Source organism: Nomascus leucogenys, chromosome 9 (assembly GCF_006542625.1).
Source record: "Nomascus leucogenys isolate Asia chromosome 9, Asia_NLE_v1, whole genome shotgun sequence".
Taxonomy (NCBI): Eukaryota; Metazoa; Chordata; class Mammalia; order Primates; family Hylobatidae; genus Nomascus; species Nomascus leucogenys.
In genome coordinates this window covers 5,427,353-5,447,234 of record NC_044389.1, presented here as the reverse complement: position 1 = coordinate 5,447,234, position 19,882 = coordinate 5,427,353, and the positions used below count along the sequence as shown (strand labels likewise).

General features: G+C 37.8%; 1 protein-coding gene and 1 long non-coding RNA gene across 3 annotated transcripts in view; one reads left to right on the top strand and one right to left on the bottom strand.

Annotated features, from left to right (window-relative positions):
- The window catches only part of RFC3 (replication factor C subunit 3), a 145,103-nt gene that overhangs the window by 20,168 nt on the left and 105,053 nt on the right, over positions 1-19,882 (top strand). The window contains exon 10 of one of the 2 annotated variants that reach the window (XM_030818542.1): positions 18,303-18,336. The exons of the other annotated variant lie outside the window; for it this stretch is intronic. The gene's annotated coding sequence lies outside the window, so the exon portion shown is untranslated. Of the gene's footprint in view, positions 1-18,302; positions 18,337-19,882 lie in introns of those variants that run through there. 2 annotated transcript variants of the gene reach the window in all.
- LOC115836673 lies at positions 9,163-18,430 on the bottom strand. Its single transcript, XR_004031656.1, has 3 exons — positions 18,419-18,430; positions 15,123-15,127; positions 9,163-11,108 (listed from the first exon to the last, which is right to left on the bottom strand). It is a non-coding gene; the product is annotated as an uncharacterized LOC115836673 (long non-coding RNA).

Here is a 19,882-nt window from a genome sequence, read left to right as displayed (position 1 = left end):
TCGTTCTTAGGTACTTGCATATTAGGATTGTTATATCTTGATATATTGACTCCTTTATCATTATGAAGTGCCCAGTTGCTTCTCTGTCTTTTGGCTAAGATCATGTGTGTGAAATGCCCTTTTTTATTTCTAGTAATATTCCTTCCTGTGAAAATCTATTTTTTTCCAATATTTATGTAGACACTCCAGCTTTCTTTTGATTAGCGTTTCCATGGTAGGAGTATTTCTTATAGCGTATGTCTGCTAACAATTTTCTCAGTTTTTGTTTCTCTGGAATGTAGTTTACCATTTATAGAATTCTTGGTTGATTTGGGTGTTTTAAACCCCTACCACTTTGAATATGTCATTCTGCTGCCTTCAGATTTCTATTGTTTCTGATGACAAGTTAGCCAGTAGTCTTGAGGTTGTTTCCTTTTACATAATGAGCCAATTTTCTTCTGCTGTTTTCAGTATTTCTTTTTTCTTTGGCTTTTAGTAGTGTATGATATATCTACATGTAGTTTTCTTTCTATTTCTCCTACTTGGGCTTTGTTGAGTTTCTTGAATCAGATTATTATGAGTTGTATTAGTTGCTTTGAAGTATTTGTTAAACATCTGGCTCCACTCAGAGTCAGTTTCTTTTGGCTGCTTTTTCTCCTGTGTACTGTTACACTTTCTCTTTTTTCCCTGTCTGGTAATTTTTGGCTGAAAACTTGACGTTTTAGGTAATATATTTTAGCAACTTAGGATTCTCTTTTGTTTTTCTGATGTTTTTTCCTCCTGATGGTTTTTCTTTTTTATATTTCATGGATTGCTTAGATGTCAGCTGTGTAATTTGTCTCCACTGCATTGTGCAGTCACTGATGTTTCTGCTCAGTTGCTTTTATTTTAGCCTGTCTGTGTAGTTTAGTGACCAACCAATGATGTGAACAGAGTTTATACTTAGACATCATGAGTCTACAAGGCAGCTGAACTACATGTGGAATGAGGAATGCATTCAAGGTTGCAACCAGTCCTCAGTACCCCCTTGGTTTTTATTTTCTAGTTTAGCCATCCGTCAGGTGTATGTGTGAGCTTAGCTTAACCCCTCTGTGGTTCTTCCACTTCTAGGATCTCTCAGTTTAATTTCTGATTTGTCTGTCAATGGCTATGAACTAGGCCTGCAACTTAGGGCTAGCAAAGCAATTGTATGGGTTTTCCCCATCCTTTTTGAACCAAGTCTGCCATTTTTATCCAGCAAAGCAATGAGTTTTCCTGCCCCAACCTTGAATCAAGTCCACCGCTCTGGCTGCATCCAGCCCTAAACTTATAAAGCTACATTTTTTACTGGCCAAGTGACAGGTGTATGGTTGTATCACCAGGCATAGAGGGTCATAATGTTGCTGCCATTTTTACCTGCAGCTGATCAGTTTTGAAATAATAGACATTCTTCAATTTGTTGTTTGACTTTAATCAAGCTTCAGTATACTGAATTGGTTGTTTTTTGACAATTTTGTTCACTTCTGTACTTAATTGTAGTGGGAAATCACCCAATATCTTCCTGTTTCCATTAGTAGAAGTAGCCATCCGCTGATTCATTTCTTCATTGCTTTTGTAGATTCAGATTTCAATCTGGCATCATTTATTTTAAAGCCCGAAAAAGTTTATCATTTCTTGTGAAGCAGGTCTGCTGGTGAATTACCTTAGGAGTTTTTTGGCTTCAAAATGTCTTTGTTTTGCATTCCTTTTGGAAAGCATTTTCAGTGGACAAAATACAGATGGTTTCAAAATAGAAAATACAGATGAAATACTGTAGTTTGACAGTTTTTCTTCCCCATCTGTATTTTGTCTTCAGGGTTGTATTGTTTCTGAAGAGAGATATGTAGTCATCATATTTTTAATTTTATTTTGCTACTGTGGCTGCTTTTAAGATTTCCAACTTCTCTTTATGACTGGTTTCCAGCAGTTTGAGTAAGATGCGTCTTGGTGCGATTTGTGTATGTGTTTATCTTGCTTTACACTACTTTGGGTTTGTTGCACTCCTTGATTTATGGGCTTATGTATTTTATTAAATTTTAAAAAATTGATTTTGAGTATTTTTCTGCCTCCTCCTCTAAGACTAATTAATCTCTATTTGGTAGTGTTGCATAAGTCACAGAGTCTCTCTTTTTCCTAGCTTTTTTCTCACTGTCCTACAGTTTGAATAGTTTCCTTCAAGTTTTCAGCTTTGGCAGTTTCATTTTCTGCTTTTTTATATTTCTCATTGTTTTTATGTTTCTTTTTAAATCTTTTGAACATATTTATAATAGCTCTTTTGAAGTCTGTCTGCTTATTATATCTGTCATTTCTGGATCTGTTTTTATTGACTGATATTTTTCCTGGTTGTGGGTCAGATTTCTTGCCTTTTTGTATGTGCATTAATTTGGATTGGATTCTGTTTGTTTCATTATTACATTGTCATGTTACATTATCAAGTGTCTGAATTCTGTTTTTGTGTTTTTTTAAAAAACTTGGACTTTGTCTTGGCAGACAATTACAGTTGATGCTTGAACTACACAAGTCTGAACTGTGTGTATCCATTTATACGTAGATTTTTTTTCAATAAACAAAATTTTTTTGAGACTTAATTTGAAAATACTCATAGAAAAATACATAACCTAGGAATATTTTTTAAAATTTTAAAAAGGTACATCATAAATGCCTAAAATGTGTGTAGCTACTATTCTGTTTCATCATTTACTGATAAAATATATACAAATCTATTATAAAAAGTTAAAATTTATCAAAACTTTCACAAACTCAGACCATACATGGTGCCATTCACAGCCAAGAGAAACGTAAACAAATGTAAAATTCAGGGGTCCTCAGCCCCCTGTGGCCTGTTAGGAACTGAAATCACACAGCAGGAGGTGAGTGACCAGTGAGCACCAGAGACTGTTACCACCTTAACTCCACCTCTGTCAGATCAGCGGCAGCATTAGATGCTCATAGGAGTGGGAACTCTGTTGTGAACTGTACATGTGAGGGATCTAGGTTGTGTACTCCTTATGAGACTCTAATGCCTGATGATCTGAGATGGAACAGTTTCATCCCCCTCCACCCCTTCCTCCAGCCTTCTGGGGTCCATGGATAAATTGTCTTCCACAAAACTGGTCCCTGGTGCCAAAAAGGTTGGGGAGTGCAGTATTAAATCATAACTGCATAAAATTACAGTACATACTATGCTGCCATAATACTTTTGTGGCCACCTCCTGTTGCTATTGCAGTGAGCTTAAGTGTTGTATTCATTTAAAATGCCATGTAGTGCTAATATCTCTGAGTGAGCAGTTTGTCTCTCCAGTAAATTGCATATTACAATAAAAGTGACCTCTTGCCATTCTGAAGTATCTTTCACCATGTGTAGTGCAATAACATAAGTCATGAATAACACCATGAGACCGATACAGAGGTTGCTGGTGCTGCTGGAAGTGCTCTCAAGAGAAAAGTCATGACGTAAGAAAAAGTTAAATTGCTTTAAAGTACCTTTACAGATTGAGGTCTAAAGCTATGGTTGCCCTCCATTTCAGACAGTGTATTCATCTTGAAGTATCACAGTACTGTAGGTGTAATTTCTCTTCCATATCACTCAATATTTTCTGTAGCTTCTGTAACAATACAGTATATAAGACATATGCAAAATGAGTTGACTTTGTGTTATTGGTAAGGCTTCCAGTCAACAATAGACTATTGGTAATTACATTTTGGGGGAGTCAAAAGTTATACAGGGGTTTTTGACTGCATAGGGGTCTATGCCTTTAGCTCTTGCATTGTTCAAGGGTCAACTGTATTTGATTATCAGCTTGTTCTTTTTCATGCTTGTTTGTGAACTTTGTTAGAGTAGGCCTGGAGTAGTCTTGAGTCCTAATTTTGCTTTAAAATAGGGGCATGATATTTCTGGGGTCTGTGCTGCATGGCCTGGAGATAATTGAGGTATAACCATTCTGGGTCACCAGAACTCAAATATCTTCCAGCCGTGTGGGAGCTCTGGAAATTATTCAGCTTACATTTTTTATTTTATCCATGGTTTTAGTTACCCATGGTCAACTGCAGTTTGAAAATATTACGTGGCCAGGTGTGGTGACCATGCCTGTAATTCCAGCACTTTGGGAGGCTGAGGCGGGAGAGTTGCTTAGCCCAGGAGTCCAAGATGATCTGGGTAACATATTGAGACCCTGTCTCTACAAATGATAAAATAGAAAATTAGCTGGGTGTAGTGGTATGTGCTTGTGGGCCCAGCTGCTAGCAGGGCTGAGGTGGGAGGATTACTTGAATCTAGGAAGTTGAAGCTGCAGTGGGCTGTGATCATGCCACTGCACCCCAGCGTGGGGCACAGAGCCAGAGCCTGTCTCAGGAAAAAAAAAAAAGAAAAATCCAGAAATAATTTGTAAGTTTTAAATTGCATGTCATTCTGAGTAACGTAATACAATCTAATCTTTCACCATCCTACTCCATCCCACCTAGGATGTAAACCTTCTTTGTCCAGTGGATCCAGACTGTATCTGCAACTTGTGCGTTAGTAATCAACCAAAGATAACAAGACAACTCTTACGTAGGAGTGCTTTTCTTTGTAACTCCCTTCTTTCCGGATCTCTGCCCAACATAGGCAGCCACCTCAGCCTCTCTGAATTCTGCTCCTTTTCCTCAACTCAGTGTTATCACAGTTCTCTACCTGGGTTTTTCCTTCCTACCCTGTAGCCAAATGTAGGGTGGGAAGGAAGGTTTTTCTTTCCCACCCCGCAGCCACTTTCTTCCAGGCAGAAAGCCAGAGTGATGGTAAAGTTGACCTTATTGGTTGCTTTATATATTTTGTCGTTTTCTAGTTGTACAGTGGGAGGGCAAGCCCATTAACAGTTAGTGGCAGTATAAGTCTTGAAGCTAGGATTCTAACCTAAGGCCCTGGTTTCCACGTGTGAATCAGTGTTTTATACCATTCTTTAAAAATCTATTTATGTTTTATATAAATTAAAATTTTGTTCATGGGATTTATAGTTGTGCAGTATACATCACAACAGAAACTTGTGGTTTTAAGTGCTGTTTTACACTATGAGATTTATCAGAATTGAGTAATAGTACATTAAATGTTATTTCTAAATTACAGCACTCAATCGCAAAACACATTCCTTAAAAAGTAAAAAAAAAAAAAAAAAAAAACTCTTGGCAGCAATTTTCTTTGTACCTTGTTCCCAAGTAAAACATAGTCGTCTCATATTTTTCAAATTGATGAACAGATTTCTCTAGCTATTTGCTCCTGGTTTTTTTTCCTGTTTACAATTTCTATGGAAATTTGGAGCATTATCACAAGATGTTCTCTATCAGTTTGATTATAGTGTACAAGACTTACAATAAATTACTTTCCTCTCTGTAGCTTTGCAAAAATAGTGGTCTCCACAAACTTCAGCTCCTATCCAAATTGCAGCCTAATGCCAATTTACGAACACTATATGGTACATTTGTGGCTTAGTAGCTTATGCGCCTTTTGCAGTTATTTAATTAGCTGGTTGCCCACTGAAGTTACCTTCTCTTTAATATAGCAGCACCGGAAACTTAAGCAACTTCCTGAAGAGCAGCTGTGCAAAATAATTACTAGATGTAGGCATGGAAAGAACTTCACACAGTTTCTCTAGAATAACATTAAGTACCTTTATGTGAGGCACTATGGTAGATTCTTCACAGGCATTCTCTCATTTAATTCTCCTAACACTCTTTGAACTAGACATTATGATCTTGTTTTGCAGGTGAGAAACTGGATCCAGCTGATCATGGGTGCCACTCTAATAAATTCACAGCTACCAACTAAGAAATGGGCTGTCAACACTGCCCAACGAACATATGTTTCTCTGATCAAGTCTCCACAATGCCTTTTTCAAAACTTAATTTGGAGCAAATAACTTTAACTTCTTGTTAGCTACCAAAACCAAATCTGTATGCATCCTATGTTACCATATCCTCATTTGTATGCATCCTGTTAACTATATCTACATTTTTATGCAACCTGTATTCTCCTAATATAGTAGAGAAGCTGCCCATCTTCCTTGTTAAGCTTCCCATCTTGGTGGGGTTGTTCTATGTTGATTGTCTTTTTCTTTTGATAATTAATCATGTTTTTCTACTTCTTTGTGGAGTAATTGTGAATAGTATCCAGTGGTTATGAATGACCTGGGCTTTAGAGATTACAGAAGAATATATTTGCAGGATTAGGGTTCAAGCTCTCGTGTTCTCTCTTTTAAAGGATTGCCCCTATCATTTTCTAGCAGCAGTGGCTGCCCCCTAGTCTTCTGGTTCTTTAATCCAGTAAGACAGTAAAGTTTTCATAAGAGTTTTAGCTGCCCATGTTAGTGATGACTGGCCTGCCCTCAGGCTAAATGCCCTAAAAATGAAAAACTCTAGTGCTCTGCCCACCTTCCAGTTGTTGACTCCCTTCCAGTTTCTGCTGTTCCTCTCTCTCTAACTGTTGTTTTTTCTACAACCATTTTATTATTTGTTTTCTGGTTGTTTTGTGGCCTTCCTTCCCTCCTTGCTTGCCTACTGACATGATTTTCTCAGTGGTGTGTTTCAATATCTTGCTTGTTCTTGTTTGTGTATCTGTTGTAGGATTTTTTATTTGAGGTTACTATCAGGTTTGCAAATAATATAACTCATTATTTTAAACTGATGACAATTTAATACTAATTTCAAAAACTAACAGAGAAAACTAATAAAAATTCTACAATTTAACTTCATCCCTTCTGCTTTTTAACTTTTGGTTATTTCTGTTTATATCTTATTATACTGTCTATGTTCTGAAAAGTTATTATTTTTGATAGGTTCATCTTTTAGTCTTCCTATTCAAGATGTGGATAGTTTACACACCACAATTACAGTGTTATAATATTCTGTGTTTGTCTATGTACTTACTATTGCCAGTGAGTCTTGTACCTTCAGATGATTTCTTGTTTCTCATTAACATTCTTTCAGAGTGAAGAAATCCCTTTGGCATTACTTGTATGATAGGCCTAGGGTTGATGAAATTCCTCAGCTTTTATTTATCTGGGAAAGTCTATATTTCTCCTTAAATATTTGAAGGATATTTTCACAGTATATAAGTCTAGGATGAAATATATTTTCTTTCAGCACTTTAAATATGCCATGCCACTCTCTCCTGCCTGTAAGATTTCCATAGTGAAATCTGCTGCCAGACATATTGGAGCCCCATTGTATGTTGTTTGTTTCTTTTCTGTTGCTGCTTTTAGGATCCTTTATCCATGACCTTTGGGAGTTTGATTATTAGATGCCTTGAGATAGTCTTATTTGGGTTAAATCTTGGTGTTCTATAATTTTCTTGAACTTGAATATTGACATCTTTCTCTAGGCTTGGAAAGTTCTCTGTTACTATCCATTTGAATAAACTTTCTACCTCTATATCCCTCTCTACCTTTTCTTTAAGGCCAGTAACTCTTAGATATGCCCTCTTGAAGATATTTTCTAGATCTTGTAGGCATGCTTCATTCTTTTTTATTCTTTTTTCTTTTGTCTCCTCTGACCGTATATTTTCAAATAGCCTGTCTTCAAGCTCATTAATTCTTCTTTTTGATCAATTCTGTTATTAAAGGGCTCTGATGCACTTATTAATGGGCCAATTGAATTTTTCAGCTGCAGAATTTCTGCTTGATTTTTAAAAATTATTTCAATGTCTTTGTTACATTTATCTAATAGGACTCTGACTTGCTTCTCTATTCTTGAATTTCATTGCACTTCCTCAAAACAGCTATTTGGAATTCTCTGTCTGAAAGGTCACATATCTCTGTCACTTCTGGATTGGTCACTGATACCTTACGTAGTTTGTTTGGTGAGGTCATGTTTCCTGGATGACCTTGATGCTTGTGGATGTTCATAGATGTATGGACATCGAAGAGTTAGGTATTTATTGTAGTGTGGGCTTGTTTATACCTGTCCTTCTTGGGAAGGCATTCCAAGTATTCAGAGAGAATTGAGTATTGTGATCTAAGTCTGGTTACTGTAGCCATATATGCATTAGGGGGCACCCCAGTAATGCTGTGACTCTTGCAGGCTCATAGAGATACTGCCTTGGTGGTCTTGGGTAAGATACAAGAGAATTTTTAGATTACTAAGCAGAGACTCTTGTTCTCTTCCCTTTTCTCCAAACAAATGGAGTTTCTGTCTCTCCATGCTGAGTTGCCTGGAGCTAGGGGAGAGGTGTTACAAGCATGCCTATGGCCACTACCACTGGGACTGTGCTATGTCAGAACTGAAGCCAGAACATCGCTGAGTCTCACCCAAGACATACAGCAAATACTGCCTGGGTACAATGGATGTTTTTCAAGGCCCAAGGGCTCTTTAGTCAGCAGATTATGAATTCTGCCAGAGCTGCTGGGTTCTTCCCTTCAAGGCAGCGGGTTCCCTTCTGGCCCAGGGTGTGTCTACAAAGGTCATCCAGGAGCTAGGGCCTGGAATGAGGCCCTCAGGACTCTACCAAGTATGCTATCCTACTGTGGCTGAGGAGGTCTCCAAGTTGCGAGACAAAGTCCTCATTACTCTTCCCTCCCCTCTCCTCAAGCGGAGGGAAGGAGTCTCTCCTGCAGCTGCAATTTGTACTGCCTGGGATTGGAGGCGAGGTGATGCAAGCTCTCCCTTGGCTGCCCTGGCTGGTGTCTCACTGGGTCTTGTGTATCCCAAGTCGGCTGACTCAAGCACAGTACAGCACCAGAGCTTGCCCAGGAATTGCAGTCTTGTGGCCTAGACTGCTATTCAAATTTATTTAGGCCTCTAGAGTGCTTTAGCCCATGATGATGGTGCTCGCTGGAACTCAATTTCTGCCCACTGGGATAGACAATTCCCCTGTGGCTAAGGCTGGTCTAAATGCTCCCTCTATGGGTTCTGCCCTGTGTTGCTCTCCACTGTAACAGGGAAGCACTGAGTTCCGATGCACACAGATTCTTTTTTTTTTTTGATGGAGTCTCACACTGTTGCCCAGGTGCTGAAGTGCAGTGGCGCGATCTTGGCTCACTGCAACCTCCGCCTCCCAGGTTCAAGCGATTCTCCTGCCTCCCTCTCCTGAGTAGCTGGGATTACAGACACCCGCCACCACGCCCGGCTAATTTTTGTATTTTTAGTAGAGACAGGGTTTCACCATGTTGGCCAGGCTTCTCTCGAACTCCTGACCTCAGGTGATCCACCTGCCTCGGCCTCCCAAAGTGCTGGGATTACAGGCGTGAGCCACCATGACTGGCCTACACAAATTCTCTCTGCACCATGCTGCAGCTGATGGAGGATGAAAGAGGGGTGTGTAGGCAATTCAATACTGTCTTTCCTACCTTCTACAGTGCCTTTTTCCTTAATACAATGTTAAAATCAGGTACTGTGATCACTCATCTGGTTTCTTGTTCTTACGAAGGTGCTTTCTTGTGTGGGTAGTAATTTGGTGTTCCTGCAGTGGGGGACGGGGATAATCTCTAGGGAGTTCTATCTGGCCATCTTGCTTCACCTCCTCCTCCAGCAGTTGCTTTTTATGTTTGTTCAAAGCTTACAGTTGTTATCTACTGGAAGATTGTCAGACATACCAGAAGCAGAAATTCTATCTGATTATTTTATAAATATGGTCAAGTATCTCTTTTAAAAAAAAATCATTCATATACCCCACATCCTCATCTTGCACCCTCTCTTTCTACTCTTTACACATTTTTGAAGTGTTTTCTGTTCATATTGCCTACATTTTCTTAGCTTGCAATCCATTTTAATCTGGTTTTCCTTCTTATAACTTCAAAAATACAATTTGGTCTAAAAGATAGGGATGTATGTATGTGTGTATCTCCATCCCGTGAGTTCTTGCTCTGTATCCGGTGAACTTTTAATTGACCTCAGCAATATGTGTTGCCCTTTCTTGAATCTCCTTTTTCCATGGTTTCCCTGACACAAATATTCTCTTGTATTTTTTCATCTACGTCTTTGACTGCTCACTTTACAAGCTTTTTCTTGCCAAGCCATCAAATGTGGAATATAGCTTTATTCTCGACTCTGCTGCTCATAAGATTCTCTCCCTGGGTGACCTTATACATGCCCAAGGCTTCATATACCATCTATTAGCTGTTAACTCCATTTATATGAGCTCAAACTTTATCTGGATTTCACACTTATACATCTAAACACCTATCTAAGTTTTGTTCACAGATACTTCAGAGACATCTCAAACTGAACATGTTCCACACTGAGCTTTTGATCTCTTCCAGCCCAAACCAGACCTTTCCCATTGCTCCTTTCTCGATGTCATCTTTTCTGATTCTTTTCCATGTTCTACAACAGTGAGGACTATCTGGGGTTCTACCTAAGTTTCTTTATTCAGCTTAATATCTGTCTTTTCCTATGCTCCTTCCCCCTTTCTACTTCTGTTCATGAGGCAACTCGGTTTTGAGTTCAAAAAGAGTACATGTGTTGATGATTCCCACGTCCAGACATGAAGTGCTTTTCCCAATACAACCATCAGCCATTTTAATTTTGGTTTATCTAAAACAAATTCACCAGCATCAGTTAAACCAGCTACTTCTCTTAGCTTATTGCTTGTGTCAGGGTACTACTTTTCTTCTAGATACCAGGTGTGAACTTTTACCATTTAAGTTGACCCCTCTCTCCATTTTGACAGTCATTTGTCAAGCTCTGGCCTTTATCCCTCGTAGATGGATGTTGCTTTCATCTCTCCCTGTATTTGTCATCAAATGAATCATAACAGGCAGACTAGATGGACTCATGGTTAGGCATACTCAGATGAGCATAAGAGATTTAAACCAAAAGCATGGGTGTCATTCAAAATATAGCTATTTGTGCATTTAAAAATTGGTAATTCTTCATACTCAACATGGCAAGTGATTTCTATTAAAAAGAGATAGAAATGTAAATATTTAGATTTAGACCACTAAGGGCAACTTCTATCCATTCATTTGTTCAGAAAAATATTTATTGAGCACCTGCTGTTTGCCATGGCTTTTTTAAGGTACTGGAGATACAGCAGGACAAAATTGACATCAGTTTCCTTTGTGGAGTTTACATCCTATCACAAAGAGATGAATGCAGGATGATAGATAGATTAGATAGATAGATAGATAGATAGATAGATAGGTAAACTGATAAAATATTGTATGTCATGTGTGCTGTGGAGGTGGAGAATTTTGGTTTGTCGTTTTACATAGAATGTGTTAGACAGTAATTTACATAGTCCAGGCAGACTAAACAGTATATGCAAGACCTGAAGCAGGAAGGAATATGCCGATGGAGTAGGTTGGGCAAATGGGAAAGTGGCAAAAGATGAGGTGAGAACATTGAGTTAACATCTAGGTGAGGTGGGATAGATCATGTAGGGTACTGGTATTCTGGTAAATGTTTAGCAGCTGGCTCTCTAGGGAAAAAAATCAATAATAAAATGTCCTGATTTGTAGTGTTTGCAATTTTTCTGGTGTAAACACTCTCACCATGGCCAATTTCAAGCTAGCAATGGAAAATACAACAGTCAGCTCTTGTGAGCTGGTATAACCCTTCTCCAGGCCATCCCTGATATAGAGCCTTGTAGGACAATTGCAGTTCTTTTTTTTTAAGTGAGAAAGGATGCCACTAAAGAGTATTAGAGTAGGCCAGGCTCACTGGCTCATGCCTGTAATCCCAAAGGAGGCCGAGGCTGGCAGATCAGTTGAGGTAAGGAGTTTGAGACCAGCCTGGCCAACGTGGTGAAGCCCTGTTTCTACTAAAAATATAAAAAATTAGCTGGGAGTAGTGGTGCATGTCTGTCATCCCAGCTACTCAGGAGGCTGAGGCAAGAGAATCACTTGAACCGGGAGGCAGAGGTTTTAGTGAGCTGAGATTGTGCCACCACACTCCAGCCTGGACTACAGAGTAAGTCTCTGTCTCAAAAAAAAAAAAACAACCAACAAACAAAAAAGTATTAGAGTTATGATGTGTTCAGGTTTCTGTTTCAACAATCAACTGGCTCCTGGGTTGAGAATATTAATTACGTGTTAACATTTGTCTGTTTTCTTTGATTTACGTAGTGCTAGCTTACACGTTGTTTTCAATTATTAATTGTCAATATTTAAAAATATGGAAATCCTTCAAAAACATACCTTTCTTGATTTTCTTAAAAAATCAAATTTGATCTCTATGTTACTAATCTGAATTGCGGAGTGGCTATCTTTTTTACATAGGTATGCATTTTCCATTTCTCACCAGTTTTAGCTATTATTTTACACACTTTTTTGTTTGTTTTTAAATTGTGGAGATGAGAAAAATAAACTTTCTAATAACCAACCCTTTTATCAAAATTGGTGTGAAATGAGAGGTAAGAGAGGGTTATATGGTTCAAGAAAAATTGAGCATGCATATTTCTTTATAGATGTAAAGGATATTTTTAATTTATAATAAAATGTATCTATTTTGAAGGACTACAGCTTAATACATCATTTTGAAACATCATACAACAGGTATGAAAGATGATTTTTTAAATTGATACAGTGACAAAACATCAAAATTTAATCAGGCTTTGATTTTAAATTGATTGAAATAAATTATGTTCTTGTAAAATTAATATTTACTATGTGAAAAATTGTCAGAATAGCAAAACAATTTGCAAATGTCAGTTTCATAAGTGAGTACAATATATATTGACTTAGAAAACAAACATTAGCAAAAGTATATCTAAACATAAGTATTGTTTTGAAAATACAGTTAACTTACAGGACAAACTCTCATTTTATGCTGTTTTTAATGATGATCAAAGCAGATATTTAAAATACATCACTGAATTAAGTTAGTTTTGTACATGATAATTTTAATAAAGAATTTGAAAACTTGATGCTCATGAGAGTCACAACTTTTTTTTAATTTTGAAAAGAAGTCAATAAGCTTAATATACATTGATCAAAATTAGAAAACATGACTAAGACAGTTCTTCAGTGGTAGTTAATATTACTTTTGGATTTTTTTCCTCGTAAAATAAATTCAGTTGGAAGGGTATAAAACTTAAATTTACTAATTGCCTGATTCAGCATGAATTTCTTTCAAAAGCAAGCCAAAACCTTCCATGGAATGAGAAATTAACATCATGAACTAGATTGATTGTTATGGCTTGATAGCATAATGCTTTGTTGATAAATTGGGTCCATAATACAAGCGTCTGCTATAGTTACATAGAGATACATGCAAATGATTTTTGAATTGTTCATGTCATCCAAGGGAAAATCTATTAATTTTTCTCTACCCCCATCTCCTACCTTATAAAGATTGGATTCCTTAGTTTATAATATAGTTGACCCTTGAACAACATTGCGGGTTGGAGCACCAATCCGTCACAGTTGAAAATCAACGTAGAACTTTTGACTCCTCCAAACTTAACTATTAATAGACTAATGTTGACCAGAGCCTTACCAACAACAGAAATACTCAGATAACATGTATTTTGTATGTCATATATATTACATTCTTACCATAAAGTCAGATAGAGGAAAGAAAAGGTTATTAAGAAGGTCATGAGGAAGAAAAAATATATTTACTATCTAAAAATATATATTTACTAAGTAGAAGTGGATCATTATAAAGGTCTTCATCCTTTTTGTCTTTGTGTTGAGCAGGCTGTCGAGGAGGAGGGGTTGGCTTTGCTCTCTCCGGGGTGGCAGAGGCAAAACCCACATATAAATGGACCCATGCGGTTCAAACCCATGTTGTTCAGGGGTCAACTGTATAACCCATCTAAACAGTGACTGTTTTTTGTGTAAGGTCATTCTTAAAGCATTGCACACACGTATGATCTACTTCACACATTCTGCAGCTGGCTCGTTAGGAAACTATTTGGCTGGGAGTAATCTGGTCTACAATCTTATGGGAAAAGAATACCCAGACATTTAAATAACAGACCTAAGTATGAATCCATTCCCCAAACTGTGAAGTTGAAGACTGAATTCTAAAATTGGCTTTCAGATATCAAATTTTATAAAAAGTGAATTGACATTGATATTGTGAAACATTGATACTCCACAAATGAGATCTATTAAATTGAGGTGCAACATGGTATTGAAAACTAATTATGAGAGTATTGCACTATCAGAATTGCACAAATATCTTGAGGAAAGTTACTTTCAATATAAAAACCAATAAGCAAAGATTTTAACTGTTTGTAAGTTTTTGTCATCCAGGAATAGTTTCCCATTTCTAATCTTTCTTTCCTGGAAGTAAGCTTCAATAGTGTTACTGCAGGCCTGTCCTTATTCATCCAGCTCTTAGAGAGATGGAGTATTTTATTTAATTGTCACCTTTGAGAAGAATAAGTGAAACTACTTGATGTGGCTCCAGCTGTTGTTCTGTTGGGAATGAGCCTACGTGTAAGTAGTCAGGCTTCTTGCCTGCAAGGAGGCCTAAAGTCTAGCACTGCCCCCACCTAAAACCATGTCTTCTGGCCTGATTTCTATCAGTAACAGGTTATATTTTGGCTTCCCACTGTTTGAATCTGTTTGTTGATCTCAACTTGTTCTAAGCAGAGTATAGAATAATGGCGCCATTTATTGGGGAGTAACCCTCAGAAACTTCAAAATTTGGTATATTCACCAGAAACATTGAGAAATAATAATAAAAGAGAAAGTTGGGAAGGAGAAAGTTTTTGTGCATCCAAGGCCTACAAATGTGGGTCTTGGACTTTAGGGAATAAGTGTATTGAGTATAATACACTTAAAATAGTTAAAATAGTTTATAGAGACTTATTTAAATATATAAATAGTTAAAAATAGTTTATAGAGACTTATTTAAAATAGTTTAAGAGACTTAAAATAGTTTATAGAGACTTATTTTAGGCCAAACAGATGTTTACATGTTTGCATTTGGCTTTGAACTTCTGTAGACTGGGAAGAAAGCTCTGGCTGTCATGAGGAATTTTAAGCTTGGCAGGTGACCGCAACCTATGACTTATGCAATTCATGTGAGAAAATAAGACACAGTCCTTTAGCTGTGTTGGGTGCTTCAGGTAGAGACTGCTTTAGCTTAATGCACAGACCAACCTTGTCCTAAATTGAGACAAGATTCCATTGTAGAGAAGAGTTTTACAGGCATTTTAAACATTGGTGGTCAGAAGAATATTTGCCACTTTTAAACTGCAAGGCAACTAGCTCTGCATGTATAACAGAGCACTAGAGGGGCTCTAGGTCTACATGGTTAGTACCAAGACCAGCTAGATAATCTAGATTGGGTATTCCAGATTCAAGAGAAGACCTCTTTGAGGATCAAGGAGGGCTGTGAAGGCACCTGCTAACCTTTCATGTGGCATTTCCACAGACTTGTAAGACTCCCTCTCCCATTATAGAATCCCAAATTGGCTCTGAATACATTAATATCTTAAGTTCTAACCCTCACTTGCTATCTGAGACCCAAATTGTGATTTCACCATAGATGTGCATTAGACTTAATTAGGAAATAAGAGATGTGGACTCTTAGAAAGAAATTGCTATCCCCTTGAGACAGAAAATCAACTAAATGACATTATTAGAAACCCAAACACAAGGATATCAAAGTGTTCTGTGCCTGGAACTGGTTGCCTCCAATTATCCCATTTGCTCAAGAAAAGAAAAAAACTAAAGTGGTTAAAAGATGGTATTTCAGTTCCATTAAATCCAGAAATAAAGGAAGATAAATAAAGGAAAGTAGGCAGGATAGGCTGGAGGAAGAGATTATTTATTCACTTTAAGAAAGAGTACAGGGAGAAAGGTACTTTGAAAATGGAGTTAGACCAACATACAAGGGGCGGAAAAAGGTACCTAAATTCTAACTGGTTTTTAAGAGGGAAATATATGTTTGTTGTTACTAAATCATAAATGGTGTACGGAACCCAAGGAAATGGTGTATGGAACCCAAGAGAGAGAAGTCAAGGATGATAACCCCAAGAAAACCCAAGTCACTGAGAGGTGACTTTCTAAACCCACAGGACCTCACTTGGAGCAACTGGGGAACTACTACTTAAAGACTGGAACAGCTGTACCAAGGAGTTGTAGAAATCTGGACAGACTTAGAAAATGCATAAGCGATAGTCAAAGCATTTCTTATGTTAGTTTCCGTGTGACACAATCATCACAGAGGAGATATAAGCATTGCATTTACTCTGAGAGAACTTATGGACCTTAGTTGATGAATTTATGAAATTAGGATTTTAATGGAAGGTAGTAGAAAGATTTGAAGAAATGTAGATGTGACAATCAGAGACCAAGTTCAGGTTTTTGTTAACTGTCTGATGGAAGAATCTCTTGGGGAGATTATCCATGTCATTGAGAGTATGGTAGACAAAATCTGAACAGTGAACAGAGAGCTTGTTGATTTCTTCTCTCTTACTATGGTAGACCTCACAGATGAATCCAGAGTAGTTATAAAAATAATTGCCTGGGGCAGAAAGCAAAGACAAAGTAAATGGAAGGGAGCCACTCAGTTCCTGCAGGCAGCATTATCTCTTACATAGAGTAGAGAAGAAAAAGGACTGGTTTAAGAAGTAGACTAAATTGCTAAGAAACTGAAGTAGCCTTCTTGAAAGGGGTTGGGGACTAGCACAGGGAAATTAAATGCCAGTGTATCAGAAATTTAATTTCAGAAGCAACAAAATTGCTTTAGTGCAGGAATCTATTAGTGGCGATTCTTCAGCTAAGACAAATTATGAATGAAGATGTCTTTCCTAGCAGATGGGTTTCATGTCCCAAGTAGTTCCATAGCTACAGATGGTGGAAATAGCCCCTGTGGCACAGGACTAAGAACGGCTGCCCCTGAGAGATGGTGCAGGTGTGGCATGGATTAGAGACTGAATTTAGGGCACCATCAAGGGCTTAGAAACCTAAGATTCTATAGGAAAATGGAAATAGAGGTTCTGGGTATGCTTGATGGGAAGAAAGAACCCACAGTGATTTTGGGGACTGGCTGCTGCTATTTCAGGTGTCTATTTCAAGTTTGCAAGGAGACAGAAATGCCTGAAATGATACTATTAAAAAAGAAGGAAGAACCAAGGCCATAGTTTAGATATACCCCAGGGCCAACTGCCCATAACCACGTAGTCAAAACTTAGGTCATCCTGATTTCCCCATAATGCTAGCTCTAAGCATGACTGAAACACAAAACGTAAGCTTTGTGAACGTGGCTCAGTTGAAATCAAAACAATTGACTAGAGACAAATGAGCTTAAACAACTCTACTTCCCTAAAAGGGATGGTAATATACAACAGGCAAGGGAAAAAAAGGTTAAAATACTCCTCCTTTGTGCTTTATAATCTGCACTGTGGCTGCTTTACTTGAGGCTTCTTACTACTTTCAGTTTGAAGTCTCCCAGTTTGAGAACTGTTCTTAGTGTGCACAATCAACTTTTAACATTTTTTCTAAGTTGATCTGCTTTTATATTTCTTAATGCTCTGAGCAATCACACAGGAAACAGATGGAATTTTTTCCCCCAAAAAATGGAAATGTAAAGAAGTGGTGTCTATGTGTCTTATTTTCTTTACCCACTCTACCATTGACGGGCATTTAGGTTGATTCCATGTCTTTGCTATTGTGAATAGTGCTGCAGTGAACGTATGTGTGTGTGTCTTTGTGATAGAACGATTTATAATACTTTGGTATATACCAGTAATGGGATTGCTTGGTGGAATGATAGTTCTGTTTTTAGGTCTTTGAGGAAGTGCCACACTGCATTCCACAATGGTTGAACTAATTTACTCTCCCACCAGCAGTGTATAAGCATTCCCTTTTCTCTGCAACCTTGCCAGCACCGGTTATTTTTTGATTTTTTAACAATAGCCATTTTGAGTGATGTGAGATGGTATCTTATTGTGGCTTTGATTTACATTTCTTTCATGATCAGTGATGCTGAACTTTTTTTCATATGCTTGTTGGCTGTATGTGTGTCTTCTTTTGAAAAGTGTCTGTTCATGTCCTTTGCCCATTTTTAATGAGCTTGTTTTTGTCTTGTAAATTTAAGTTTTTTATAGTTGCTGGATATTAGACCTCTGTCTGATGCATAGTTTGCAAAAACGTTCTACCATTCTCTAGGTTATCTGTTTAGTTTGCTGATAGTTTCTTTTGCTGTGCAGAAGCTCTTTAGTTTAATTAGATCTCATTTGTCAATTTTTGCCTTTGTTGCAATTGCTTTTAGCATCTTTGCCATTAGATCTTTGCCCATTCCTATGTCCAGAATGGCATTTCGTAGGTTGTCTTCCAGGGTTTTTATAGCTTTGGGTTTTACATTTAAGTCTTAATCCATCTTGAGTTGGTTTTCATATATGGTATAAGGAAGTGAAACAGTCTCAATGTCCTTTGCAGCAACACGGATGGAGCAGGAGGCCATTTTCTTTAGCAAACTAATTCAGGAACAGAAAACCAAATACCACATGTTCCTATTTATAAGTGGGAGTTAAATGAAGAGAACAGATGGACACAGACAGGTAAACAGCAGACACTGGGGCCCACCAGAAGGTGGAGGGTGGGAGGAGAAGAGGATCAGGAAAAATAACTAATGGGTATTAGGCTTAATACCTGGATGATGAAATAATCTGTACAACAAACCCCCATGACACAAATTTACCTATGTAACAAACCTGCACATGTATACCTGAACTTAAAATAAAAGTTAAAAACTGATATGGAAATGTAATTGTAAATGGTAAATGCAAAATAAACATATTCCTGGGAGAATATTTTTCCACTGGGCTTAAGTAAGCAAGTCATGGAATACAGACAATTGGTCTTGAATGAGAAACGTCCTGTTGAGATTGACTCCAGAAAGATTTTCCTTTTCTCTCAGATACCAGGATTACTGGGGTCCTGATAGCCCTGGTTCTGGAAATGCAATTTTGCCTGGAATAATTGACCTATGCACAGAAGATTGGCTTTCTAAATTGGGTGAGTGTGACAGAGGGGTCTGGTAATTTTGTGAGTCCTGTTAGCTGTTTTGATTCTTTAAAAGTAAGGCTCCTGAGGGACTGGGCATTGAATTACTATGACTTGAGAGGCTTTGGAAGCTCCAGACCCATTCCAGAGAGAGACAGGTGGTTACTGGAGGAACCTCAACTCTACCCGGGCAGCAAATCCTGCCAGCTAAGCCGCGGAAAAGATGATATGAAGGGGAAGGGTATTTGTTTTGTAAGTGGACTTTGTACTTTGAATTTTAATACACGGGGCAAGAGAATTTTATTTCAAACTTTAGTTCTTTTAGATTTTCATGTCTTTGAACTTAAACTTGTAAAGCAATCTATCTTTGGATATAAATTTATTCCTTGGAATTTAATAATAGCAAGGAAATTGTCTTCAAATAAGAGGCATCTCTTTATAGACGTTTGGTTATTGGAATATCTTCAAGATACCGTCCAATCTCATTGCAGAATCTCTGACATGCTACCTTGGACAGTATGCCTGGACTTAATTTTGGACAGAAAATAGAATAGGGGATACATTTTCAGCTCTTCCTACAGAATGGACTCAAAGCTGACATATGGAATGTATGGTTCTGACTCACTGCAGATTCTTCTGGGGATGACATTTAAGCTGCCTGCCCTTGGAACCTCAAGGGAACACAAGCCAGCAGAGCTCAGTGCAGAGTGTGGTCTCATGGAGATGGGAGCAATGCTCTCCCAAGGCAATCAGCATCTCTGGCTGACCATAGGCTTCATGTTTAAGCCCAATGAATTAAGAAGATGAAAAACTGGGGAGTGTTAGTGGGGCTAACATTAAAATTAATATTTTTGCTTCATTTCTTCCTCTTTCGTTTGAACATTTGCTATAAATCTTGGCTCTCTTTGCTCTGTTAAAACCCAGTGTGGTAACCTTTTCAGAGTCCTTAATTTCCTAATGTGAAATGTGATTCAATTCAACAAACAGTTGTTCAGCACTTATTGTATATTTCT